This window comes from Sinohyriopsis cumingii, chromosome 6 (genome assembly GCF_028554795.1).
Source record: "Sinohyriopsis cumingii isolate HCF-2022 chromosome 6, ASM2855479v2, whole genome shotgun sequence".
In the NCBI taxonomy this organism is placed as follows: domain Eukaryota; kingdom Metazoa; phylum Mollusca; class Bivalvia; order Unionida; family Unionidae; genus Sinohyriopsis; species Sinohyriopsis cumingii.
In genome coordinates, this window is record NC_142966.1 from 64,230,496 (window position 1) to 64,257,540 (window position 27,045).

Below are 27,045 nucleotides of genomic sequence, written 5' to 3' on the forward strand. Positions count from 1 at the left end.
TTTCAGAATAAAATTTATTGTGCAAACAGATTCCGATACGTGGATTATCCGTGACAAACTCGACCCCGTTCTTGCTAACGGAAAGACCATTCTGTTAAGTAGAGATTCCAAAACAGGAATTCTGACCGGGATTGATAAACCATATTACGCTCGAGCGTATCCTGTGACCGCAGTCGTTTATGGAATCTACCTGGTAAAAAAAAACAAAAATTGATAAACTCGCCCTGATGAGAACGTCTTCGTCGTTGACGACTTCGTTAAATTGTGTAGCTGAGCGAGTAATGGAACATTTTAAAAACGCAAAACGAGGAAACGGTTTAACCGATCTGCGACGTGAAAAAATAACAGCATGGGCTGAGCAAGTCAAGGATACTGGGGCAACAATAAATGATGTTACTGTGCTATAAAGTAAATTAAAATTTTCAATAACAGTAAAAACACTAACCGGGGAAATATTATATAATTCCAAACATTATAAAAAGTCAGGATCACCGATAAAAAATAATTGATCATAACTCTCATGCCTGGACTGATGCGATTACAATATTTCCACGAGATCGTGTTGTAAAATTTTACTCGGAAAACATATTTGATGCTATTTACACACTGAGTAAAACCGACCCTGTGTCAGTGTGGTTATTTAGGAGTTCCGAAGATGGCGAATATGATCAATTTGTAAAACCCAACGGTGAATTATACCGGACGGAGTCGTTGCAACAACAAATGAAAAAACTCGCAGAGAAATATGTGAGAAACGCAAGCGTTTCTGAAGACATTGATCAGTTATTGGTTAATTGTTTTACAGTTCCAAGTGTTGCCGCTCACGCCGCCAGAGAAAGAAATTCGTGGAGACCAACCCGAAGTCAGTTTCTTTCGGATATACAATTAAGTTGTGTCGAGTATGGACATGGCGAGTTGTGGAATACCCGGTATGACTACCGGGATATGATTTCCGTGGATATGATTGCTTGCTACCCAGGAAGCTTTCTCGGGAACGGTGAGTGCAGCGAATACTTTAAGCGATTTGGACATCCCACGAACTCGATGACACGAGTTGCTATAAACGGCGTTTTACCCGACTTTGACCTGACGGAATTTGCTCATGTGACTTCGTTTGAATTCGCCGCGAGACTTCATCCGTGCTGTTATGTTTGGTTTGGCAGACACTTCAGTGAAAAGTGCTGGGTACCAATAGTGTTATTGCGATATATGCTTGACAGCCGAAAACTGGTATCGTTGACTGTCAGTGAAGCAATCATATCATATCGACCGCAGACCTCAGTTTGGTTGCCAACACCGGAGCGTGTCAGTGTAGATGAAGTTATCGGCGAGTATGCACCAGAGAGTCCAAATACTCCGATGGATGTCATTGTCAGTGAGGCTCCTAAAATTCTCAAGATCAAACATAGCAATAGTGAAAAAATAGCAAATGATCTCGGACGAAGAATAATCGGTAAATTTACTCAGGGTGCAGCATTTGATCATAAAATGCATCACTCGCGACTGATTATCGATGATGCTGAATTGGATTTTATAATTGCTGAGCTGTTGCAAGAAATATATTTTGTAATCGGGAGGATGTGTTCTTGTCCGACGGGAAAAAGTTGGGCACAATTGTAAGTTATATCGACGGAGAATCGCCTCAGTACACACATTTAAGATCTTCAATGCTGGGTTATGTTTCTATAAATTTGCTATCAATGATAAATCGATTTCCTGACACCGCAGTTAGAGTTGCAACGGATTCATTTTACATCAATAAAAAATATTTAGAATCACTGGCTCGTTTTACAAGCACTGATGAATCATGGAGTTCGTGGAGAATAAAAGCGGAGATGTTACACGAATATTGTGAATCCGCTGATGTTGCAATTAAGGATGATTATTGTAAATTATCAGAAATGTCAGAAATGTCGAACGCACCATCTGTGTATGATCCAATCACTAGACACAGAACTGTTTATTTAAACGGGCCGGGTGTGTCTGGTAAAACAACTCGAGCAATTGAATTATTTGGAAAATCGGATATGATTGTGCTAACACCTACACACAGGCTTGCCAGGGAACTGAAACAACGAGGAGTCAATACTTGTACTTATCACAGCTTTTTCAAATACAGCGGCGGTGTGTGAACGTCAGATCGAATGGGAACAAAATATATTCCCGAGAAAATAATTTGGGATGGGATATGTACGGTGCCGATGGAAACGTTTAAAACATTTCTTGATTGGCTGCTAACGAAAAATACTGCAGTGATAATGTGCGGCGATCACGGTCAACCACCTCCATTTGTCGGCGCATCTCCTCATGATTGGTTAAAGGATTTTGTTGATTATTACGAAGAAGTGTCTGATGATCATAGAGCATTTGATGCAACGTTGAAAGAATTTAAAACATTAATCAGATTACAACCGAATAAAATTCAATGTGAAATTATGCGCGAGATGATTCCTGAAACTTCGATGAGAGACTTTTGGAGCTCGTGGAAACCAGACGATTTGATAGTAGCAAGTAGAAAGATAGTCAGAGACACACTTCAACAACAGCTATTTCAATTACAACAAGAAAAGTTTCCAATGCTGCCAGTGCCGTTATGTTATAGACCAGCTGATACGCGGTTACAAAATATAGATGTTGATATTCCAGGACGCCTGACTGCGTCAGGGACAGAGAATCAGAATTTAGTATTGAATGATATTGTGTTAGTTGATATTAATGCTGTCAAAGATGCACTAAAAATGAATAAATCCCCGTGGACGTTAGGATACGCAATGACAATTCATTCATCTCAAGGTCTAACTATCAGTGATACAACTGTCTGGATCGTTGATGATCGAATCGAATGGTCAAACTTAGTCTACCTAGCGGTGTCCAGAGTCAGAAGAATATCTCAACTGCGAAGAATTGTCTTGGATGAATCAAACGCTGATAAAATTAATAATGAAAACAACAGCGACGGTGATGTAATAAGAAAAAAACTCGCGGGTTACAAACAGAGTGACAAAAAAAATAATCGCGATTTCGACCTTGATGTTGAATTTATTATTGAATTAAAACAACAGCAGAATAATCACTGTGCGAGCTGTAATTGTATAATGCTATGGCAGTATTCGAATAAAAATTCAAGACAATTTACCGTAGACAGAAAAGATAACAATCGCGGTCATACACGTGATAATATCATGTTGATCTGTCTTGAGTGCAATCGACGTCGGGGTGCTAGTTAAGTGATCGAAATTACTGAACTGATTTTGGCGGTAATTGTGTGTCCTCGGGAATTACCTGTAATTGCTCACGTGTGAATCCACGTTGAGGAGCAGTTGAATCGAACCTATAGATTGCTGGTCTACCAGTGGATCTTGTCACGGTGGATATCTTGTGTGTGGTAACACTCCAGATAGGATCAGTTGCTCTTTTTTACCACCTTCAAGTTCACCCGGTTCAATGTTCACCCTGAATAGAGGGTTTATTTTGTGAAATAAGATCCTCTATCCTTTTGATAGAGGATCTTATTTCACAAAATAAACCCTCTATTCAGAAAACTATGATAAATAAGCCTTCTCTGCTGACTAGAAGAGTTATTTCATGAAAATTAACTAACTATAAAAATACTTCTTGACTCGGGGGGGGGGGGGTGTTAGACGAAACACTTGGTGGCCTAGTCTCTCTGCTGCTAGAAATGTAATAGAGTGTTTTGTTGGACGGAATAGTTGGTGGGCTCAGTCTCTCTGCTGCTGGATGTAAGAGCATTAAATTAAGGCAATCATCATAAAATTAGGAAAATATACTAAGTTTATACTGAAAATGTTGATAAACTGAATAAGTATGTGAAATACTTCAATTAAACCACCTTGCTTGAAACTTATAAGGCTTTTGTTGTTCATTAGGAGAATGGATCAGGAGCAATACCTGGTAGCATTAAAACTGTTAAGTCCCTTCTTCTACTATGATTAAGTGTAATCAAATCTATAGGAAGTGTATGTTTGGAATATCTAACTATGTCAGATTCAAGATATGGAGGTAATAAGGATATGATTTATGGCACAGTGAATCACATTTGACAAGACTGAAAAAATGACACCGGTTCTTAAGGTCTCACTGGACAGTTTATCTGGTGAATTTTCATCCGACGATGACCAATTACAGAAAAATGAGAATAATTTTACACTGAAGACACAAATAAAAACAAACTAATGATTTTTGTAGAAAGCATACATGTGAGATTTTGACTGCAGTAATCAGATTAATTCCTGATGCAACTGGTGGTTTTTATACTGAACCAACACTGCCACCAACCCCTAAATTTTACATTCATTTTTGACAAGAAATAGCTATTTTGAATATTTTTCTGTGACAAGGCAGCTAAAAGAGTCAGTATGTGCCTTATGCATGAATAAAGTTCACTAGTACTATAACAAATTAGCATACTTTTCATCACCCCTCAACCATCTAGATTTTCAGATATTTACCTCTGTAGCAGACACACATAAATACGTAAGCCAAGTCGACAGCTCATTTGCAGCCCAAGTTACGCATTTGATCTTCAATGCAAATCCAACTGTGACAGGTAGTCACCAACAAGCCAACCTATTTCCAAGCCTAACTCAAAGTAAATCTGAACCACATTATAGATTTAGCTTATGTGTGAATTTATAAATGCTAGGCTTGTGATAATTAGGTTCATACCTTCTACCTTAAAAATTAGGGGGGTGTCAAAATACGAAACTATCCAGTGAGACCAAAGAAACTTGGAAGAAAGTACCGGAAGTGTCGGAAGGAAGGATCCTGAAACGCTAGAGAGTACGTAGTAAGGGTAACGCAAGTATCAAAAGAGAAACAAGAGGCGGAAAGATGAGTAAAAGACACAACACTGAAGGGAAGCACTCTCATTTAAGTCCTTAAATTCATATGATGAGATAGTAGCAACTGTGAATATGTCATTGTTTGTATTTATTCGAAAGAAATTGCGGTGAGAAATTTGGCGATGAAATAGTTGAATATATTTCATATATTTATTAAATTGGTATACCTTTCACCTTGAGTTATTTATAAATCTAGACCGTCGGCATTGCTGACGGGGGACTCGGATCTATTTAAATTTTTAATTGTCCACTTTCTCCGGTGTTAGAAATAATAACAAAGGAGGTACGTGACATTGGTATTCGTTTCAGCGCTTTAAGCAATATGACTGCTTAAAAATTTAAGGCAGATGTAAGACTGACTAATCAAATATCTTAAGTTTAGACATCACTGTAAAACATTCATTTGTGAAATTGAAGCTGGATGGATTTCAGTTACAAATCATAGAATCTGGACTTACATATACATATAAAATTCAGCAATCTGATTAGCTGAATTATAATTGAGGCTTAAAATAGATATTTTAAATTTAGTATTCTAAAGAACTACGCTGTGAAACTGACGCCAAACTGGATTTACACCGACAGACGTTGAACTTTTTATCTAGCCATCTGATTGGATGACATTTAAGTCTCACCAAAATCGTGACCAATATGTCTTTGGTCTAGATATCGGTTTTCATACACGTTTGGTAAGATTTTAATTGCTCTCTTGCTCTCCTTTCCTCGCTCTCCTTTGACCTAAAGTTGGGATCAATATAAAGATCACATCTATCGCTTGAAAACAAGAAACATCACTAGGAATATGGCACACGCAATCGTTCAAAAGTGATTTAAAACATTTAATCTAAGTCGAGCAGTGTTCCAGATAAGGAAAAACACAAAACACTTGATTTTCTTTACTCTTGCAAGCTCGATGTCATTTGAATGGGAATGTTCGATACATCTTCATATATCAATAACGCCACATTCACTGTCCATTGAGAAGAAGCAGTTTCCTGACTATGAACCGTCAGTTTACTTTTGTTCTTATTCAAACATTACTGAAAGCTTTGCGTCCTTTGTACTTATCATGAAAAAAAGAATCGATAGTTTGGCTATTAAGGTACATATAATCACAGCCCACACGACTGAAAGCATTGTTCCATTTGAGAAAAATATGAGGCCATCTATCTCATGTGAGCAGCACGGAAATTTCGTCTTGAATCAGCTACTTAATTTTTGAAGCTTTTTCCTGAAGTTTCAGTATCTGTTACATTGTTCTGTATTTTATCAAAGATAATGTATATTGCCCACTGAAGTGTGAAACATCTCAGAATATTTATTCTTGTTTCCCATGAATATTTTATGGCGTTTAGCCTTAGCCATGTTTATATTTACTGTGGTCGTGTTTGATTGGAACTATACTAAGAACGTTTTTTATTGTGTAGGAAAGATAGCATGTTAATGCAATAATGCACCATAGCAATTTCGAACGTTTCACAGTGTTGGTAATTATGAGAATTTTACAAATATTGCACATCACTACAAAAATTGTCATTAATATCTAAGATTCGTAGACCATTGATGCAATCAAATCACTGTTAAACAGCAATTTTAATTAAGATACCACTGGGTCTGAATACTTTTTAATGTAAGGTTAAGTTTGCATTTTCTTAATGTAATTGTTCAAAACACGCGTCAGAAACTGTTTAACGCAGAGCTAATAATGAAGATTTGTGATTGCTATTAGAAAGTGTTCTGTTTAATAGTAAAATAAATTTCAATGTGTGCGAACTATTTCAGATTGCGTACTGAGATTTTGTGTTTCCGTCTTTTAGCTCCATTAATGTTTATAAGTTATTGCATTGATCTAAATTATATGGAGACTTGTTTTCAAGCAAAACAGTCAAAAACATTTAAAAGAGTGATTTCCCTTATGAAAACATCAGGTGATTATATAAAACACCTGGACCGTTCAGGGATAGATTCGGAAGCCAGTCTGTATTGAGTGGAGTACTCCTTTCTTGAATAGACTGGGTACAAAAAGTAATTTGCATAAGCATAGTTTGAGTAAGAGACCTCAGAGAGTGATTCGCACTAATGATCTGTTTCTTTAATAGACCGAGCACTAGAATATTACACGCTGGAGAAGAGAGTTTCAAATTTATCTGCGGATTACCCTGCAATCTTTTAAAACTGCTCTGTGTGCGAGAAATATGAGTATTTGACATAAAAATCCCGAAACAACTACTTAATTTGACACCATATTACGAACAGAAGAGATAATATTTTAGGGATATGTATGGACAATAACACCGTCAAGTAGATTTAAGTATTTACCGGTAACCCACGTTTGCTTTTCTTTTTTAAGTTCACTCGATTTACTTATGCGTTATAAAAAGTACAGAGTACATGATCTGGTAATGTTATTGATCATCTGACCAGGAGAGTGCGATTGTGTGTCATTCAGATTTTACTTACAAAATCAACATCATGCCCGAACAAATTAATTAATTGGTCAGTGTAGTGTTCTAGAAGCAATGCTGTATGGTAATACAGACTTTCCCACTGCTGAATCGGCAACTTAGAGGTCTGAGATAAGGCTGATATAATACGTCCTAGATGTAGGTCTGACAAGAAAGTAATTTATATTATGTATGCTATGGAATAAACGTGTTTGTAGAAACAGGTCTTGTCCTCTCTCATTTACAAGATCCAAACATTACGTTAGTCAATAGATAACATTGAAAAGAGAGTGGCTATCGATTCCAGGTTTAAATACTGTATAATTACTTCTTTTACAAGCTTGGATAAAACCCGAAAATTTTTCGTCAAGACTTACCTTAGACCCATGACTGTATCGCGGTAACGACTTTTGTTTTAAAATAGTCCTTGTCGGGGACAGATATCTGTACATCGGGTTCTCTTTGGTGAGGAAATCCAAATTTGGTCTACATAGTGTCTGGGGTGCTATCACTAGATAGGAAAGAATGGCTAAGCGAAATAACAATAAACAAATGAGGAAATTTTAATAAAAAAAATAAAATGCTACTGCTAGTAATAATTGCAAGAATGCAATGTTTGGCCAACAAATATCATGAGCTTCTCTACTGTGACCTCTACCCCAAACGTTAGACCACTTGTTTAAGTTCCTGAGGTCAACTGCTGAGTTGGTGACCTGCATTTGTATTTTCTTGTCCACATAGTGCATATAAAGTTATAGGTTGTGTGACTCAGCAGTTTCAAAGTTAGGACCCAGGAGTTAAATCCCTGAAAGTAAAGAAGGACTCTGGGATAAACGCCTGTACGATGTATATTATTCTCTTTCCGTGCTCAGTAAGTGCATATATGGTTATCGAGTTGTGGTTTCAGCAGTTTCGATGTTATGACCTAGGGGCTAAATTCATGAGAACATGGAAATACTCTAGGACATCTAGGACATAACACATAGATGTCCCGGTCTAAACTGCATTACTACCTGGATCATTTATTGCATATTAACGTTCTCAGACATATGAAACATCTTCCTAAGGAGTTATTGGAAACGTAACATCCACCAACTAGCTCCACCCTTGGGGTGGGGAGGAGGAGAGTGTTCACAGTTTTAAAAGTGCTGACACAATCCCCATAAGTATATTGTTTATCCAAATTTCATTTGTCAGTCTTTAATGGCCGAGCAGTTCAAAGATATTACACGCATTAGTCTGTATGAATGAAGTGATGGACTTCACTATAATAGGCCAATACTTCTTTGAAATTCAAAGAGTGATAATAATAATAATAATAATAATAATAACGATGATGATAATTATAATGACAATAATAAATTTTATTATTATTATTATTATTATTATTATTATTATTTTATACATATGTAATAGTACATCATAATAATTAATTATATAATTAGGAAAGATCAATTTTACCACTTATAGCTGGTAGATGGAGGTGGTAGAGAGATTTTACTCTATATCCTGAATTCCTTCCGTGTGAAAAAAAAATTGCACTTTATATCTTTTCTAGAAATGGTAAGTAAATAAACAAGAGATTCTAGAGAGCAAATTTAGTATCATCATCTTTTTCTTCTCGTCTTACATATTCTGTTTTAATCGTGTATCATTATCATCATGAACATTATTGCACATGATAATGACTTCATCATCATCATCATCATTATTATTATTACTTTTATTATTATTATTATTGATGTTGTTTTGTTTTTATTGTTATTGTTGTTGAGCCGGCATCCATGGGAAATAAAACTGTTTTGAAGAATAATCCTAGTGTCATTATTCTCCTGAACATTATTGGCACTCTCCTGTTGTCTTTTAAATTTATAATTTAAGTTTTGCTTTGTTTTCCAAGATTTATGTACACATTGAATAATAGGTTAAGCAATAATTTTTTGAAATAATAATAATAATAATAATAATAATAATAGTAATAATAAAATAAACAGCAATCATCATTTATTATTATTCATTATTATTATTATTATTATTATTATTATTATTATTATTATTATTATTATTATAAGGAGGAAGAGTAGTGGTGCTGTTATTGTTAAGGGTAACTTACTTGCCTGTTCTTATTTTTATTCTGGTTTCTATGATTATTATTATTGATATTATTATTATTATTATTATTGTTATTATTATTATTATTATTATTATTATTATTATTATTATTATTGCTGCTGCTGTTGTTGTTGTTGTCACTGTTTTTAAGGATTGGTATCTTTTCCATTACAACAGAGCAAGATTATAAGGAAAATTAAATAGTTGTTTTGCCTGAACAGTTCTCGGTCATTATCAATGTTACTGTTCTTTGCTGTTGTTATTGTTCTTCTTCATACTGCAGTTGTTGCTTCTCCTTTTATTGTGTTCTGTATTGTTATCAATGCATTTAATTTAATACAGGTCGTGGCAAACACGAACTGGGTTGCTAATCAGACGTATTGCTGCGTCTATATACGGATCATTAGTAAGATTGAAACTTATCTATGACTAGATAAACTTGTCAATCTTACCTCCAGATGCACGATCCATTGCACAATCTGGTAGTTTGACTCTGTCTGCGTGCACTAATAAATTCCCCTTTTGACGCCCATTGAACCATCATTTTATCTCAGACGAATGGAATTGTCCCATCTGACATTTCTATCTGGCCGCCAGGACTCCCGGCAATCGAATAAACTACTAGAATCTACCTCCATTAAAACTTACATAATCGGATCGTTGTCTGTTATCGTTAAGAGTTATATGTTAATTATTATTAAGTGTATTTAATTTGTTGTGGAAAGAACGTAATGTAGTTTTCATACAGTGAAGTAAACACAATAAAGTAAATATGGAGCTCTCTCGAACACAGCTGACCTCAGCAGAATATAGATTTGCGAAGAACGACACACACATAGCACACACTAAAACAATAGTAGTTTTTTTTTTCCCCCCTAAAAATATTATTACACCGTTACTTCGCCCAAAATTCAAAATTCTTATTCTAAAAGCTTGGAAATATAAATATGTACAAAATTTAGAAGATCCATGTTATAAGGATCACAGGACAACTGGGGAAGAATTCGATATAGACGGCTGTCCCAACATGAACACAACCATAGCACGAACAAACATATAGCACATTCACACATAGCAAACACGGGACGTAGGCAACCTTTACCCAAGGTAACAAAGATACTAGGAGAGGGACTCCGAGTCAGGTGATCGAAACCGACTCGGAAGAACAATCCTATAGAATACACTAGGAAAAAAATACCCCGTCAAAAATTCATTTAAAATCTTTGATCGAAATTCTGTTTAAATTTAAAAAACAAAGCAACATATCTAGGGGACTCAGTGAAACATAAAAACACTTTTATTCTTTGGCTAGGTGGGGGGGGGGCATCTGTCTGGTGCCCAAAAAACAAAAAATCATACAGTAGACTGTTAGGTAATTTCATTAATATAGTAGAAATGTGCAGCCCGTGACGACTTACAAAATTCGTGGAGTGAAATGATTGCCTACCCCTCGTTTATATATGATTTTTTTGTGAATGGTAGGTTAAGTTACTTGGCACCATTCCGGTGGCCTAGTGCTTAGAATATCCGCCTCGGATGCGGGAGGTCGCGGGTTCGAACCCCGGCCGAGTAATGCCAAAGACATAAAAATGGTACTAACAGCTGCCTCGCTAGGCGCTCAGCATTAAGAGGCAGAGTTAGGTTTGGTCGGCCTGGTGTCAGGATAATGTGACTGGGTGGGACATCATGCTACATGTCTGCGGCATGATGTCCCAGTGCTAGGCATCACTTTAAACTGCCACACTGCAGACATTGTAGAGCTATGGTTAAATTCTTTTAAAGCTACGTGAAAAATCCAAATCAAACAAGCACACACACACACACACACACACGCGCGCGTTAATTGGCTATTCCTGATAAACATGTACAGGGAATGAACATTTGGTAAAAGTACTACGAATGTCCAGCCCTTAACACATTAACCCCTAGAGACGACTTTACGGGAGAGGAGGTAGTAGCCTACTGCCGAGCTCTGTAGCGTCATGGTCATGCATGATACACTAAAGTGGGTGGTATTATAGAAAGGTAGACAGATGTAGCTCTACAATGATACCAAATAATCTGGAATATCTAGTTGCACTACAAAATACAGATAGAAAAACCTCATTTTTTGGACCCGACTTTTTTTGCCCAAAATTCGCCCGTGGTCGGAATCCGATTTTGTGACCGGATTTTAGACTTTTTGGTCTCAGATCTAAGGCAAACCGGTATGAACTGCAAACAGACAGATGAGCCTTTGCAAAAAGTAGGATAAGCTGGGCATTTGGATGAAGAGTGGTCTCCATACAAAAATAGTGGCTCCGTTTAGCAAAAAAAAGAAGAAAAAAGGCCAACTTTTACCCTTCTGCTCATGCGTGAGTCAAATAGCCAACGAAAAACGATGTTTCTAACACAACTAGGCAATATGTTATTGAAAGATGACCGGGGATATTGTGTTTTCGAGTCTATTCAGAAATAGCTTTCAAAATGTGTTTCCTACTCAATGTTCAGGCAAAAATGACAAAAAGCTCCATGGGGTTAATGTGTTAACATATCAGTAACGCTCCTTGTCTGACTTTTTAATTTGGTGTCAAAAAAAGTTTTTGAAGCTTTAGCTACTCTTTAATAATGTCCATATATTTGGAATACTTCCGTTTCTCTCAATATATGTAGATTCATAACTTCTCATAATGCGAAACCTCGTTAAACCTGAAGACTAATAAGATAGATACATCATCCGCTGTCAGACTCCATCATGGATGCAAAATTTTGTTGACTGGTTCTCCGCTACATGTAAGATTCAAAATGAACTATTTTGAGTTGTAAACCGTCCGGGGTGGGGGTGCGATCTTGGAAATAAAACTCGCAGAAGGTGAGTGACAAAATAATTTTAGTGACAAATTAATAATAGTATACGTTTGATTTTCTAGCAATGCATGTGCGAAAGCGTGCTAGACACCTCTGTAGGCCAGATTTGACCTACCTCACCAAACATAATTCATATACCGATATATGCTTCGAATAACGATTATCACAATGAAATCAATATCGTTAAGGGGACAGATTTATCGGTCTAGATCTGCCTGTTCTTTTGCATAATATTTACTTTCGTGGAGTTTTAGAAATGATGACATCCACTAAAATAAATAGCTTGTTCAAAATAAATAAGCTATATGAGAAGCTACCGATCCTAGAAACTCTTTGACATACGGGTACCACGGTGGAAAGGATTCTTGTTTTACGACTTTGATATGTTTACGACTACCGTCATAAGATACAATCTAACTGATGTTTAAAAAGCTACAATTTAACTGATGTTTAAAAAGCCTGTGTTTCATATCTTTTGCCTTTGAAGCTTTTCTTGAATTCATCCATTTTTTGGTATATTCGCTACAAATATCTAGTCTCAAACTAATGCAAAACAATCACAACTTATAAGTGATCGTAGTGGATTTGTTGACCAGTTAGAATGCGAGTCATCTGACAGCCATCATGATAGTACTTATGTATCAACTGTTTGATGAGTCCTCGATAAAATTTTCATCAGTTACTTAGCAGTGCTTGTGAAGCATGTATGCGCATGGTCACCACTAATATTTACTTTTGAGCTTGATATATGCTTCTACGTAGACAGAGCATAATGGATATGTCAATTATCAACAGTAAGGAACCATATGGACACCACATCTTGTCTTGTCCTCTTTTCATTAATGTCTTGTAATCAATCGTTTCAAAAGAGTTCTGTGTACTTATGTACAAAGAAGCGTGGGTCATGATTTTTGGTGTGAAAATTAATTCCCTTCACATTTGACATTCTTGCAGCCTTTCTACGAGACCTCGATGTTTATTGGCCTGGCGTTGGGTCTTGGAATATTTGTTGGCCTGCTTCTCCTCTGCTGCGCCGTTTGGAAGTTCTGCTGTCCAAAGAAACAATAATTGAAGGACTGCAGTTCCCGAAAATGAAGAACGCATTACACTCACGTTATAACTATTTCACTGTACATCGATATTATCTGTACAATACAATTTTCATTATAAACAAAATCTGTGTTATTCTGATTAAACCACAAAGTTACAGCCAGCAATGTTTCGATTACATCACCATTTTGAAGTCAAAAGACCCTCTTCCTTTCCTTCCATCTCGTTCTTCCTTTCTGCAAGACTATGCAAATGCGCTACTTTGGTGATGAAAACTCCCATACATTGAAGCGAAGTTTTAATGAACACAGTATAAGATCTATGTGAAATATAAACAAAACGTGCAAACTAAATATGTAACGATCTGATATTTATTATTGTGATTAAATCCGAGGTAAAAACAAAGGGAAGTTTATGGCAAATTGTCGTACTTTGATTCTCTAGCGTATATCCAAATCTTGACGAAAACATATTGTTAGCGACTAACTTTGCCGTCGCCATTTTCATTTCTCCACAGCCATAGGAATTTTCCCGAACGAAGGCATGTGTTTACATATAAAGAACCAGTGAATATCTTCGCCTAACTAAGGTTAAGACCGTTGGATATTTATATCTTAGCAACAACATTAAATTAACCAAACTGTATGAAGAACATAATGAAGTGTTGTATTAGCAGGGCCAGGTCGGAGGAGGGGAATTCTAGTGTTTCCGGGTCCCTCCCCCCCCCCCTCCCCCGCTACAACAAATCAAGTACACACAGACACACGTACAGTCATTTATCAATTGAAATTTGATCATCGTTGTATTCTTGAGCACGTTTATTGGGTATTATGCACACTCTGAGTAAATGGAGACATAGACTTTGCCTTTGGTGCCCTTTCAAAGAAAGTCAGGTCCTTTTTGAAATTTTGGAAGCCCCCCCCCCCTCCCCCGCCACAACACTTGATCTGATCCGGCCATGATTACTTAGGAAAAAAAATAAACAAGAGAAATATAAGTAGAAGAGGAAGATGAAGTAAGTTCTATGTTCGCTGCGTGTTCTTCCGGTCCCTAGCTCAAATAACATAGTTGAAACATTGTGATCTGGTACCGCGTCTGACATTCAACTTTAGAACTTCTGGAGATACTTTCATGAAAATGTATCAAGTGTATTATACAGGATGAACTAGACTATTGCGTCATGTATCATACTCTGGTCCCTAGCTCAAAGGTTAAAGGTCATGACAAGGGAAATACAACAAGACAGGAGTACCATGAGCTCTTTCTTGCACTCTTGCCAGCTAGGTTGACGCTTTGCACTGAACAGGAAACAATCCACCCCGGTGAATACAGATCGGGAGCCCGGTTGCGATCGGGAACTGGGGAATGGTAAACCGCATTGTGACATAAAGGATGTCACCTGTTCATTGTGTTTTGCTACTATTTACCGATTTTGTACTTTAACTTTAATTGTATTGCAAAATTGCAGTCCATGAAGCCAGGTACAAAGGGTTTACAAACATTCCTTGAAGTACATTATTGATATAGCTATTAATGAATATGGTAGAAATTGCAAAATATGTCCGAAATTTGTGCAAACTGATGTCTGTGAGACAAATGGAAATCATATTAGGACAAATAGAATAATTAGTATAATTAGTAGTCTTCCACACAACATAGTTTTTGGAATTCGATGTATTTTGTTGGGGGGGGGGGGGAACTATTTGAATATAATTTCACCTACAATACGATTTTCTATATATAAAAAACCATTGGTTCCTTTGCAATTTTTGTTTTTGAAAGAGAAAACGTTCTTTTAAAAACTTCATTTGTCATTGAAAGCTTCTAGAAGATAATGTATTATATAGACTTGGAAACTAGTCAACCAAACGACGCTGAGATTGAGAGAAAAAATAAAATTACATAGCGTTGCATGACTATGTTTACCCTCTTCTAGAGATTTTGTGTACGCGTCAGCTGCAGCGGCATTAGACTTTTGAAATAGGATCATGTAGTTTCATATATATATATATATATATATATATATATATATATATATATATATATATATATATATATATATATATATGTATGTATGTATGTGTGTGTGTATGTATATGTACGTATGTATTTATGTATGAATGTACGTACGTAGGTATGTATGTACCTACGTACCTATGTACGTATGTACGTACATATGTATGTACGTGTGTATGTGTGTGTGCGTGCGCGCGCGTGCGTGTGTGTGTGTTTCTAAAATTAACGAAACCGGGACATCAGTGTGAATACACACCAACAGACCGGGAACACACCTCGAAACGGGGACGTCCCCCTTTTGTAATGTCGGCTTAAATGGAATTCCAGTGCCTTTTTTAATGATACAAACCTTAAAATAAGTGTATCTGAGCATATTCCCATCTTGTGGGTAATTTTTCACATCATGCTATACACAACAATATACACGTCCCACTCGACTCAAAACCTCGTCTGTATCAGTCGGAAAACCGCGTCCCCGTTTACGCGGTAAAAATTGACAGTTTTGCTGTCGGCTTGCGCACTTTGCTTCCAAATTTCTCACCGAAGATGGCATCAAGAAGAGCTAACAGGATTTAAATCATTTATATAAACATAGACAAATATATATGATGTATTTTCTATTTTAACACAGAGAGCAATATTGATATACATGCCTAGTGATGGGTAGTCCAACGTTCATAACACAGTTCACCAAATTAGATTGGGGACACAAGAAAACAATAAAATTTATTATGCACGGTTTTAACGATGGACAAGGGATTATTGCATTTTATCTCCTATTTAACTCTGAGACATGCACATTTGGATAAGAAATGCACTGGAAAATATCAACACAGAAATTAGTTCATTCAGTGTTGTTAGAAGCATAATAGCGAACAGTCTACGTGGTAACCAAAACATAATACCATTTCTTGCCTCCAATTAATCGCATTAGAGTTAAAAATCCGACAAGCTCATTCTTTCCTCGTTTAGTCAGTACCTTTTCATACGCTCTCTCTCTCTCTCTCTCTCTCTCTCTCTCTCTGCTTCGTTACTAATGTCGTTCTTCCTTTCTGCAAGCTTCATTTCTTCTGGCTGTAAGCCCCTTGTTTTACCCTATCTCTAAGGACCCGATGATAACAGTAGTCAATTTTTCTCTAATCAATCAATGATCACAAATACGCAACATTAGATTCGCAACTGGCTTCACTAAGCGAAAGGCAGAACATTAATACTATTAGATGCAAGAAGTCTCTTTAGTGAACGAATGAAACAAACTATAATAATTTTCCTCTAATTAATGCGTGACCACCAATATCACAACTATACATTTACATAACAACCTGCCTACCTCACAACTGCATTGTTTCTCCTTATTACATTTCCGTAACGTAGCGCCGGTACTTAACTACCATAAAATACCAAATACCGGGAACTATTTTTCCTACGCTACCTTAAGTCAGTCACATCATAATTTTAAGCCTCATTTCGTCTGTAACTCTACACCATATTTGCCATCATAGTAAGATAACGAGACAGTCCCTTCTCAGTCAATTCCACTGTAAGATTTACCAGTCTCAATCACGAATACTGCACAAGAAGTCACACAATCAATCCACACAATTAGATTTTAATAGGGACTATTCTATCTGACTCAGTGACACTAATGCTTGCTAAACCTAAACCATGCCATCATACAAAATACATTTTTGGTGTGTTTCATATCGAAGAGTGTGTTTGATTTGGATTTTTAACGTAGCTTTAACAATTTTTCAGTCATATCTCTACGATGTCTCTAGTGTGACGGTTTATAGTAATGTCTAGCACTGGGGATCATACCGCATACATCTAGCATGATGTCCCACCCAGTCACATTATCCTGACACCAAGCCGACCAGTCCTAACACAAACCTCTTAATGCTGAACGCCAAGCCAGGAAGCTGTTAGCACCATTTTTGTAAGTCTTTGGTATGACTCGGCCGGGCTCGAACCCACGACCTCCCGGATCCGATGCGGACGCTCTAACCACTAGCCACTGGAGCGGTCTTCATATCGAAGAGATTTTATCATGCATTGGCTTATTAATGAAGGGGATTGCACTAAAGTGGCAAATTTTTGTACACCAAAGTTAAAATGTGTTATTTTGTGGGACATTTTAAATTCTAAACTTGCCAGTAAAATTATTTTAACTGAAGATTGACTTTCAGATCTTTGATTATTTCATTTTAGAAAAAGGGGCACATTCTCTGCATTTTCAAAAAACTCTAACAATTCAACTCCTTCAAACTCCTGGACGTATATTTTTACTTATATATACAACAAAAATGATGTTAAAATTCGACATGATAATTGTAATTTAGTTTGTTAGTATGGATGGGAACTATGTGCATGAGGTGAGATTACTGCAGTATTTAGATTGAAATGATTTCTGTTTAAAATCTAAATACATGCTTATTGAATGTCCCCTATTTGATTGTATAATTTATAACACTGAGTATTTGTGTGTCCCCGTTCTGATGATAAAGAATTTCATACAGTGTTTCTTGGAGATCAACCACAAATCAAATAGAAATGACAAGTATATCTGTCCAAAAATAAGAAAATTCGAAAACTGTATATGAAAATACAATCAGTCGGATAACAGATTCACCTACGCAGACTTGGAGGTGTGTCAATGAATCAGTCTCTGATTGATCAAATCCTAGTGGTATGTATGGAAAAAACCTGAGTAGCGTGACCATATTGTAACCAGCGATTGTATAAACAATGTCTGTTTTAGCTAGTCGACGACGGAGGTGTTAATAAATAAATAAACACACTGGGATCGAATCGTCCATGCTTATTGACATGATATATGGTTAATAAATTAAGCGTGTCTTAAGCCTCCTTGCTGTTTACCGCTTGTATGCAGCAATCATAGTTTATTGAGGGCTGTACAAATACAGTTGATTGATTTAAGCTGTGGTCAGTACCGGTATAGGGCTTCATTTCAGAATAAAATGGGGACGTCAATTATCAGCTCATTAGCACATATAACAGATGTAAAATACGACTTTTTAAATTGACTACGAAGAAACCTAAGAAAAGCAAAAACAATAATGATACCGAGATAGAGAAAAGGATAAGGATAAAGGCAACGGCAATGACAAGGACAAGTGCAAGGACAACGAATCTGACCTAGACATGGAAATATAATCAGAAGACTATGATGACGATGAAGACGATACGGACATAGAAAACGAAGAGGACGACGAAAGAAAATACGAAACGGACTACGAGAATGACAACAACAATGATACGGAAATAGAGGCAATTACGGAGGATGAAATCCAAAAGCCAAACGAGGCTGTGGAGACAATCCAGAGACCTATCAGGCCTATAAACATTTAAACATTCTTTAATCACAGATACACATTTAAATCTACAGCAGAAAAAAACTAGCCAAAGAATCGAACTTTGATGTAATTATGATACAAGAGACACATAACAGATCTACTCCAGAGATAAAAGAATACTTAGAGATAAACTGAAATCAATAATAAGAGGAGATAGCGATGATCATAAAAAATAAAAGGGATCGATGTGAGAAAGATTTGATGAGGGTGACTATTTTAAGGGAAGATTAATCCATATTAAAATCAAAAACTGGCATATAATAAAAGCATTCCAGCTAATAGGGGAAAAAGAAGGTTTTAATGAAAATTTATAAAAATATTTAAGAAACTTTTCAATGCAAAAATTAATTTTAGGTGGTGATTTTAATTAGATAGAGGTCGAAATCGACAGGACAACAAGACTAACTCCAGGAGACTTACGATTTAGAGACGAAATAAAAATTAATAAAAGATCATAATTTGCCCGATGTATACAGGACAATGAATATATTAAGAAAAGAATATACGCATGAATATAAAATAGCGCAAGCTAGCATAATTGACTGTTTTTATGGTACACAATACAATGAAAAAACAGATATATAAAAGTAGATATAACAAATTTCGAACAGATCATAAAATGATGGAGAGAAATTAATGGAGTCTGGGAACATGGAAGTTGAATAATACAATATTAAATTATATAGATTTCGTAAATAAAATAAAGGAAACACTAACTAATTTTACAAATGAAGGAAATATAAACATCATAGAGGAATGAGATAATTTAAAAAAGAAAATTAAAAGGATAGCCATCCAATACTCAAAAATGAGAAGCGAAAAACTAAAGAAGGAAAAGAAACAAATACAAGGAGAACTAAACAAAATAATAAATGAAGAACTAAAAGAAAGATTAACAAAAAGGGTGAAAAAAATAGAGGAGGAAGAAATTCAAGGTAGGATTACTAGAGCGGGGAAATTTGACCTTATACACAAGAAAGCCATAGGACTATAAAAAGGGAGGGGGGGATATAGAAAAGGTAAAAATAGATAATGCAATAGATAATAAAATAGGAGATATTTTAGATAAGATTTATGAATATTACAAGGAATTATATACTACACAAAATACAGACAATGATACAATTAATAGCTGTTTAAAAGAAGTAAGTTGTGAGATGATCTCATCAGAGAACAGAGACATGTGTGATGACGTCATCTCAGATGATGAAATTACAAAAAAAGCATTTCAGTGCTCACAAATGGAAAATCACCAGGAAACGAGGGACTCACCGTGGAATTCTATCAAACATTCCACGGTGAAATAACGCCGATCCTTAACTCTTTATACAATAATATTATTTAAGTAAAAACATGTCTAAATCTATGAGAGAATCTAATTACAATGATATACAAAGGAAAGAGAGACAACACGCGGATGACTTCAATAACTTCATAAGGGATTCAAAATCATTTCAGCATCTAGAGAAAAACTTAGAAAAATTTGATAAAGCCTCTGGGTCAACGATAAATCATGACAAAACAGAAATATTGAAAATAGGCAACTGGCAGGGTAACCACCCTGGTTTTCCACCGCACGTAGTGCGGGATAGAGTAAAAACACTAGGAATCTTTTTGGGGGAAAATGCAAATTCAGATAATTATAAGCAACTGAACAGAAAGATCAAGGTGAACACAAATATCTGGGTTCAAACGCCACTATGTATTATGGAGCGGGCCCATGTGTCCAAAACATGCTTCTATTCTAAAACAAATTATACATTAAGATCTATTGATATGGAAAACTAACTTTTAAACAATTTAGACAAAGAAATAATAAATTTTATACGGGGTAATAAAATGCACTATATTATAAAGAGACTCCGTACAGGGTGAGGAAAAAGGGAGGTTGAATATTGTTAGTAGAAAATTACGTTTACGGGGCGGATCGAGATGGGGGGAGATTTCGGTTTACAGCCCGCTTAGGGGCGTGTACCGCCAGTGCGAGGGCTGGAGCCTTTCCATCATCTCTCACCTCACGGCACCATTATATTAAACTAATTTCGTTGAGCCTTATTAGAAAACTAGGTTGGAGGGGGGAGGAGATGGGGATATTTCGCTTTGCAGCCCACTTAGGGGCGTGTACCGCCAGCGCGCAGGCTGGGGCCTTTCCTTCATCTCTTACCTCACGACACCCCTAGTAAATTGATTCTCTGAATCTCAAATTTTTAAACTCCTACTCAAAAGTCACAATAACTTTTTAACTAACAATATTAAAACTAACAGGGTAACTGATTACACTAAAAATATTAATAAAGCACAGATGCAATCTATTTTTTTTATGTAATTTTTTTTTTGTTTGTTTACTCTTCTTTCTTCTTTGATCATAATAGAGTTCTAAGGGATACAGGAAACCGCCATGTAGGTGAAATAAGACGCACAGACGTCGCAAGGCTATGTCATAAGGCGCTACGCGAAGTGGAAAGGCCTTCAAAAGACCCACAGAAAACCCCACATGCAGGACATTAACAAACAGAACACAAACACGGGGAATAGTCAAAGAATCCAAAATCTATAGCATACACACAATATAGTAAAAGCACACACAGCACACACGGGACATAGGAGATCTCTGGCAAAGATCACATGACAAACAAGGGAAGGAACTCCGACACTAGGGATCAAACCAACAATTGGACGAACAACCATTTAGAATACACTAGGAAAATAAATACCCTATCAAAAATTGAGTCTTGACGAAAAAAATTTGATCAAAATTCTTTTTATAACATTTACAAACATACATGCCTTTAGGGGATACATAAACACATAACAACACTTTTTTGGGGGGGAAGTAGAGTGTCTGGTGCCCCCCTCCCCAATTTTTTTTAAAAAAATAACTACATTTTATTACTTAACCATAACGCATTTAAGTGCGAGATATCAGTTTGTATTCGTTGTACTTTTTACATATATTATGGCGACACTATTAAGCAAACGTAGACGATTAGAGACACCGGTCGGCATAAAAAAAAAAGATTTGCAAGCACAAAGTAGATCACCCAAAAACTACCATACAAGATATACGCCAGCATATTATAGCTTACTCATCCTTAGACATTGGGAAGTCGAAAGTTGTGGACATCATACAAAACAAGGACAAATGGTTGTTCGTACCTGCTGATTCAGCAGACCTAACCCGCGCTCGCCACGCCAAATATCAACAAGTCGATGATGCCGTATTCACGTGGTTCTCAGACATGTCGGCCCACCGCGCCGCCGTCAACGACTAAAGGTTCATTGCCAAGGCAAAAATACTCAGAGACCGACTCGGCATCACTGACTTTTACTATTCTCGTTGTTTCGCAACAACGCTTCAAGAATCAGCGGGGAATCAAACGCAAATTGTATGAGGGAGAAGCAGATAGTGCTGACATTAACAAAGTGCAGGTCGGCAGAGAACTATAGCGACTACTGCAAGACTACGACCCGCACGACATATTCAACCTTGACAAAACTGGGTTGTTTTTCCGACTGAGACCAAACTACAGTGTAGCAACCCATAACATTAAAGGCAACAAGTCAAAGATATGATCACAGTGGCGATCACTGCGAACGCAGCAGAGACCATCAAATTGAAACCATTTGTCATCACTAAAGTCAACAGACCTAGGTGTTTTGGTAAAACTTATAATACAGACACATACATGAGATACAGTCACAACCGCGAAGCTTGAATGACGGCAGAACTTTCCATCGACTGGTTGAATGACTTCGATAGACAGATGATGGAAGCCAAACGCAACGTCATCTTACTTGTAGATAACGCTGCTAGCCACACACAAGGGGACATTCCAATACGCAACGTAAAACTGCACTTCCTTCGGCCAAATACAACGGCACACATTCAGCCAATGGACACTAACATAGTACGTGCATTCAAGGCCCACTACAGGAAACAGCTAGTTAGACATTACATTGACTGTACTGAACAAGGCGTATGGTTCAAACTGTGAACATTAGGCAGGCACTAAACATGGTAATGATAGCGTGGATTTCAGTGACACAAACTACAATCTGAAACTGCTTTAGACATGTACAGATCATACCGACACCAACCACTACTGTCGAAGATATTGACGATGGAGATGACATGCCAATAAGTGAGCTAAGAGATCTAATAATAAACCTTCCCACCAAGGCTGCGATGCATGCCGAGGAATACGCACATATAGACGACATGGAAGAGACAGGACAACAATTCAACGATGACGACATTTAGAGATGAGGTTCCATGCAATGCTAATGAAGAAGACGACGATGCCACTACCGACCCTGAGGGAAAAGATATTACCATCAACCAAGCAAAGGACAGCATAGCAACACTCATTTCGTATTCTGAGCAGACGTCAGCAGTATTCACCAGTGATGACATAAAGCACTTGAGAATCTATGGACACTATCAATAGTCAATGCAGATAGATCCGCCAAAGAATGCAGGCAAACAAAGGTTACAGATTTCTTCAGGAAATGTACATAATAAATGTATGTACAGTACATACATGTACATGTACATAGTGTGATGTGTTCGATGTGTTCTTTGCTTAAACTTATGTTTACTGTACGTGTATGTTATATTTAGTGTACATGTATGTACAAGCGCGTGTTATAATAATGTGAAATAAACACAAGTCAATAGATTAATTCATTAATTTCTTTCAACCATTATTGAATATACAGTACATTTACACCTAGCATATACATGTACATGAAAAAGTATACGGTATGATGACATCCTAAAATAAAAATGTGCATAATGCAATTATCCGGAAAACTTGTTAATTCGGACATATCCACTGGGAACGAAGATGTCCGGATTAACGAGGCTCCTCTGTATATATATATATATATATATATATATATATATATATATATATATATATATATATAGTTACTTTACTTATATTGTTACTTTCCCTTTTACCATTTTTTAAAAATTAATTGTCTTCTAAAAGGGTTCCGATTATGTAGCATTGAATATATGCTGTCGTATTCGTGCTGACAAGGTTTTCACTAATACGTTTCCAACCCCGACAACTGAAAAATAAAAAGGAAAGGCTATTAGCAAAGATAAAACCGCTCAAAATTGGCATGATAATCGAATCAGGTCATCTACATATACATATAAACAAGCAGAACAAAATCCATATGCCTGTGTCAAAAACCGTTCCTGTATAATAGTGGTAACGAATTAGCAAGGGACTGACATACGTACGGACAACACCAGATCAGTATGTCCCCGCCCATTCCCGCATGAGTCATGGAAATATTAAATTCCAAACAATGATATATTTAAATTGACTTGACCTTCTTGTTGCATGAAGTATGCACAAGGACACGACAGCTAATCTAATCAGCGCGAGTACGTGGTCAGAGACGTGACGATGTGCAAAATCATTCTTGTAGTCCCATATATCATTGCTTCGCCCTCGGGGACTGTGTCTCACGGTTTTTGTATATACATTGAATGAAATTAAACGCAGTAGATCTGACAAACAACTTAAGGCCCGTGTAACGTACCCAACTGATTCACATCTGTTTATAGTATAATGTAATGTTCACAGTGGACGAGAAAACAAAGAAGGATGAAAAGTTACAGTTCGTTCCACTTATGACTCGTCTACATTAGTGAGGTACCGAACCTCATGTAACTATTTTCTGACGGTAGCAGAAGTAGTGAAAATGGTAAACAGATTTGATAATTTGTGTTTCATTCTTTTTTTACAAACCATATTACATACATGTACATCATTAGCTCTGCTGAGGCAATATGCCGTGTCCCGCATATAAATCATCAGTTTGAAAGTAATTAATATACTGTAACTTAAAATATGTAAATGAGTTTACATTTTTGAGAGTTTTGTACGTTTGTACGTTTTAATAGCAGTTTCATTTAGCGAACTCTAAGTTGCCAATAAGGATAATTAACACAATATAATATTTAAAAATATAGTTTGACTTGCATATTATTTTTGTAAACTGAGTTTCCTCGCTAAATTTAAGAATGGTAGACGCTCGCAAAATCGTTTAATTTACAGGAATCACTTAAAGGGAAGAAACAGAAGGCATGGAAATAACTTTACGAATATTGCTTTAATATCAGTACTTGATACAAGCATTATACAAAGATACATTTGTACACCCTATAGAGACTAACGATGATTGTCCTTTAAAAATATACTTCTTGCAACCATGGGATAAAGTTTTGAATGAAAAGATACATCTACACTTTATCTCAACATTTTTCTCATTATTTACAGCGATGTCAAAATGCCCGATTTTATGGTGTGCACATGGGGCCAGTAATAATACTGGTGGACATTTGTGCTAACCGGGTTCGAGATTAACTTTTGACCAACAATGTGTCTGAGTGGAGGCAGATGTTCCTACTTATTATGTGGGAAATCAGTCTCTTCTTTCACGGTTCACGATCTAATTTATTAAAGTAATGTCAAGGACGTAGCGGTCTCCGTTTATTAAAAAAAGTTTTCTCCAGATTTCCTCGTGATTGGACTTCCATTCTTTATGCAGTTGAAAATCGCTAATTTTATGCATTTCGGGGCTGGGTGGTGTGATTCTGATATGTGTATTGATTAGCTGGATCAGTCTTGTCGTTGGAATCCTTTAACAGATCCTTTGTCTCTATTATCGGAGAGTTTGGAGAATTATACATTTTGATGGTTATGGCGCTTTTGTTTGATAGCGGATTACTTCGGAGACTAGATGATACATCTATGATAGGCGCAAAAGCCGAATGCTGTTGAGTGCTGTCTTACTGTGTACCTATTATTCCTACCATCAATAGTTATCACATAGAAGGGAAAGAGAGAATTTGACGGACTTTCGAATTATCCGTAAGGTACCACTAATGTTTAACTGAGGAATCATTTATATTGATGCTTTTCTTTTGTTTTCGGCAATGTCATCAATAATGCGTGATTTCATCAGGTTTGCATATGGGAATGATTCTAGTGCAGTGACACGTGAGTGCAGGTTGGGTTCGAGATTCAGTTGGAAATTGGTATGTTCATGGTCCACTTAACCGTCACCTAACTAATATACTGCACGCCAATATCATCGCCTTATAGATGACATACATACGATTTTCTTCAGTACATCTTCCTTATGGTATTGAAAAGTCGTGAGTCTAATGGATTTCATGCGTTGAGGGGAGAGGGGTTGACACGAATCTGAAGTGGTTAATAAAATACAAATTAGCGTTATTGTTGCAATTTTTATGCTGATTTACCTTCTCCATTCTTTGACAGTTTGAAAATGTATACATGTTGACGGCTATGGAAAAGTTGTTTGTGACAGCGAAGGGCTTCATTGGTTAGAGGGGACAGAGGTAATACATTGGAAAAGCAAGATGTTCCATTAGTATTAGTCAACAGCTGAGTTACACCAGCTTAGAAAATCATTATTCATTTACGCTGGAAAGAATTGTTCTACTTTTCGTGTTGAGTATGAGACTTTGTTCTGTGCGCTATATTGTTCGTCTTTTATTGCAATATTTTGCATTGTTTGTCATGGAATTTAGTGACAATATGTATCGGAAGTTTTCAATACGTGGGAAACACAAATGCAATGAAAGGCATTCTTAAATCGTACTTTAAATAGCTAATCTTTGCGTGTAACAAGGAAAAATACATACTGTATCAATCATAATCAAACATAGAATCATAGTATTCAGACATTGTATCACAGTAATCAGACATAGTATCATAGTATTAAGGATAAGGAAAATATGACAAACTTCCGAAAATTCCTTAAGTGAGCACTAATCGGTTTCGAATGGTTGGCCATGGAGTATATGTTTAAGTGAAGAAATGTTTATCTTTAATCCCCACGTTCCCGCTTCGTTCTTTAGTTAAAGAAGTGTCAAAATGCACATGAATGGGATGCAAGTGCAAAAATAAATCTGTGCAAGCTGTGTTCGATATTAAGCTTTCGCCTGCAATGTGCATGAGCGGCTGTCCAGTTTTTGGTAGCTCTCTTCGAATGTGTTTACAGAAAATTCATATTGAGTTATGTTATGGAAATATCTATTTTTTGTTGTAATTCTTGGTACTTGGTTCTATCTAATTTTTTAAAATTTTTTTTATGGCTATAAATTGTTGTGATTATGTATAGCTGGATTTCGTAAGTGCATACGTCCTATTGTAAGGTATTGCAGAACGTAAAATTGCAAAGGTTCTATAAATAGAATGGATGCTTACATGTGTGCTGATATTTACTAATAATGAAATTATTAGTAAATATGTTTATGAGATTTGGCCTTTCTTCCATTGGACAGACCGG

The 27,045-nt window shown here is 36.4% G+C and overlaps 1 long non-coding RNA gene across 1 annotated transcript in view; it reads left to right on the top strand.

Annotated features, from left to right (window-relative positions):
* The window catches only part of LOC149797088 (uncharacterized), a 34,118-nt gene extending 20,677 nt beyond the window's left edge, over positions 1-13,441 (top strand). Inside the window, exon 3 of the long non-coding RNA XR_016421493.1 lies at positions 13,220-13,441. This is a non-coding gene — a long non-coding RNA (uncharacterized LOC149797088). The remainder of the gene's footprint in view (positions 1-13,219) is intronic.
* The last annotated feature ends 13,604 nt before the right edge of the window (positions 13,442-27,045 follow it).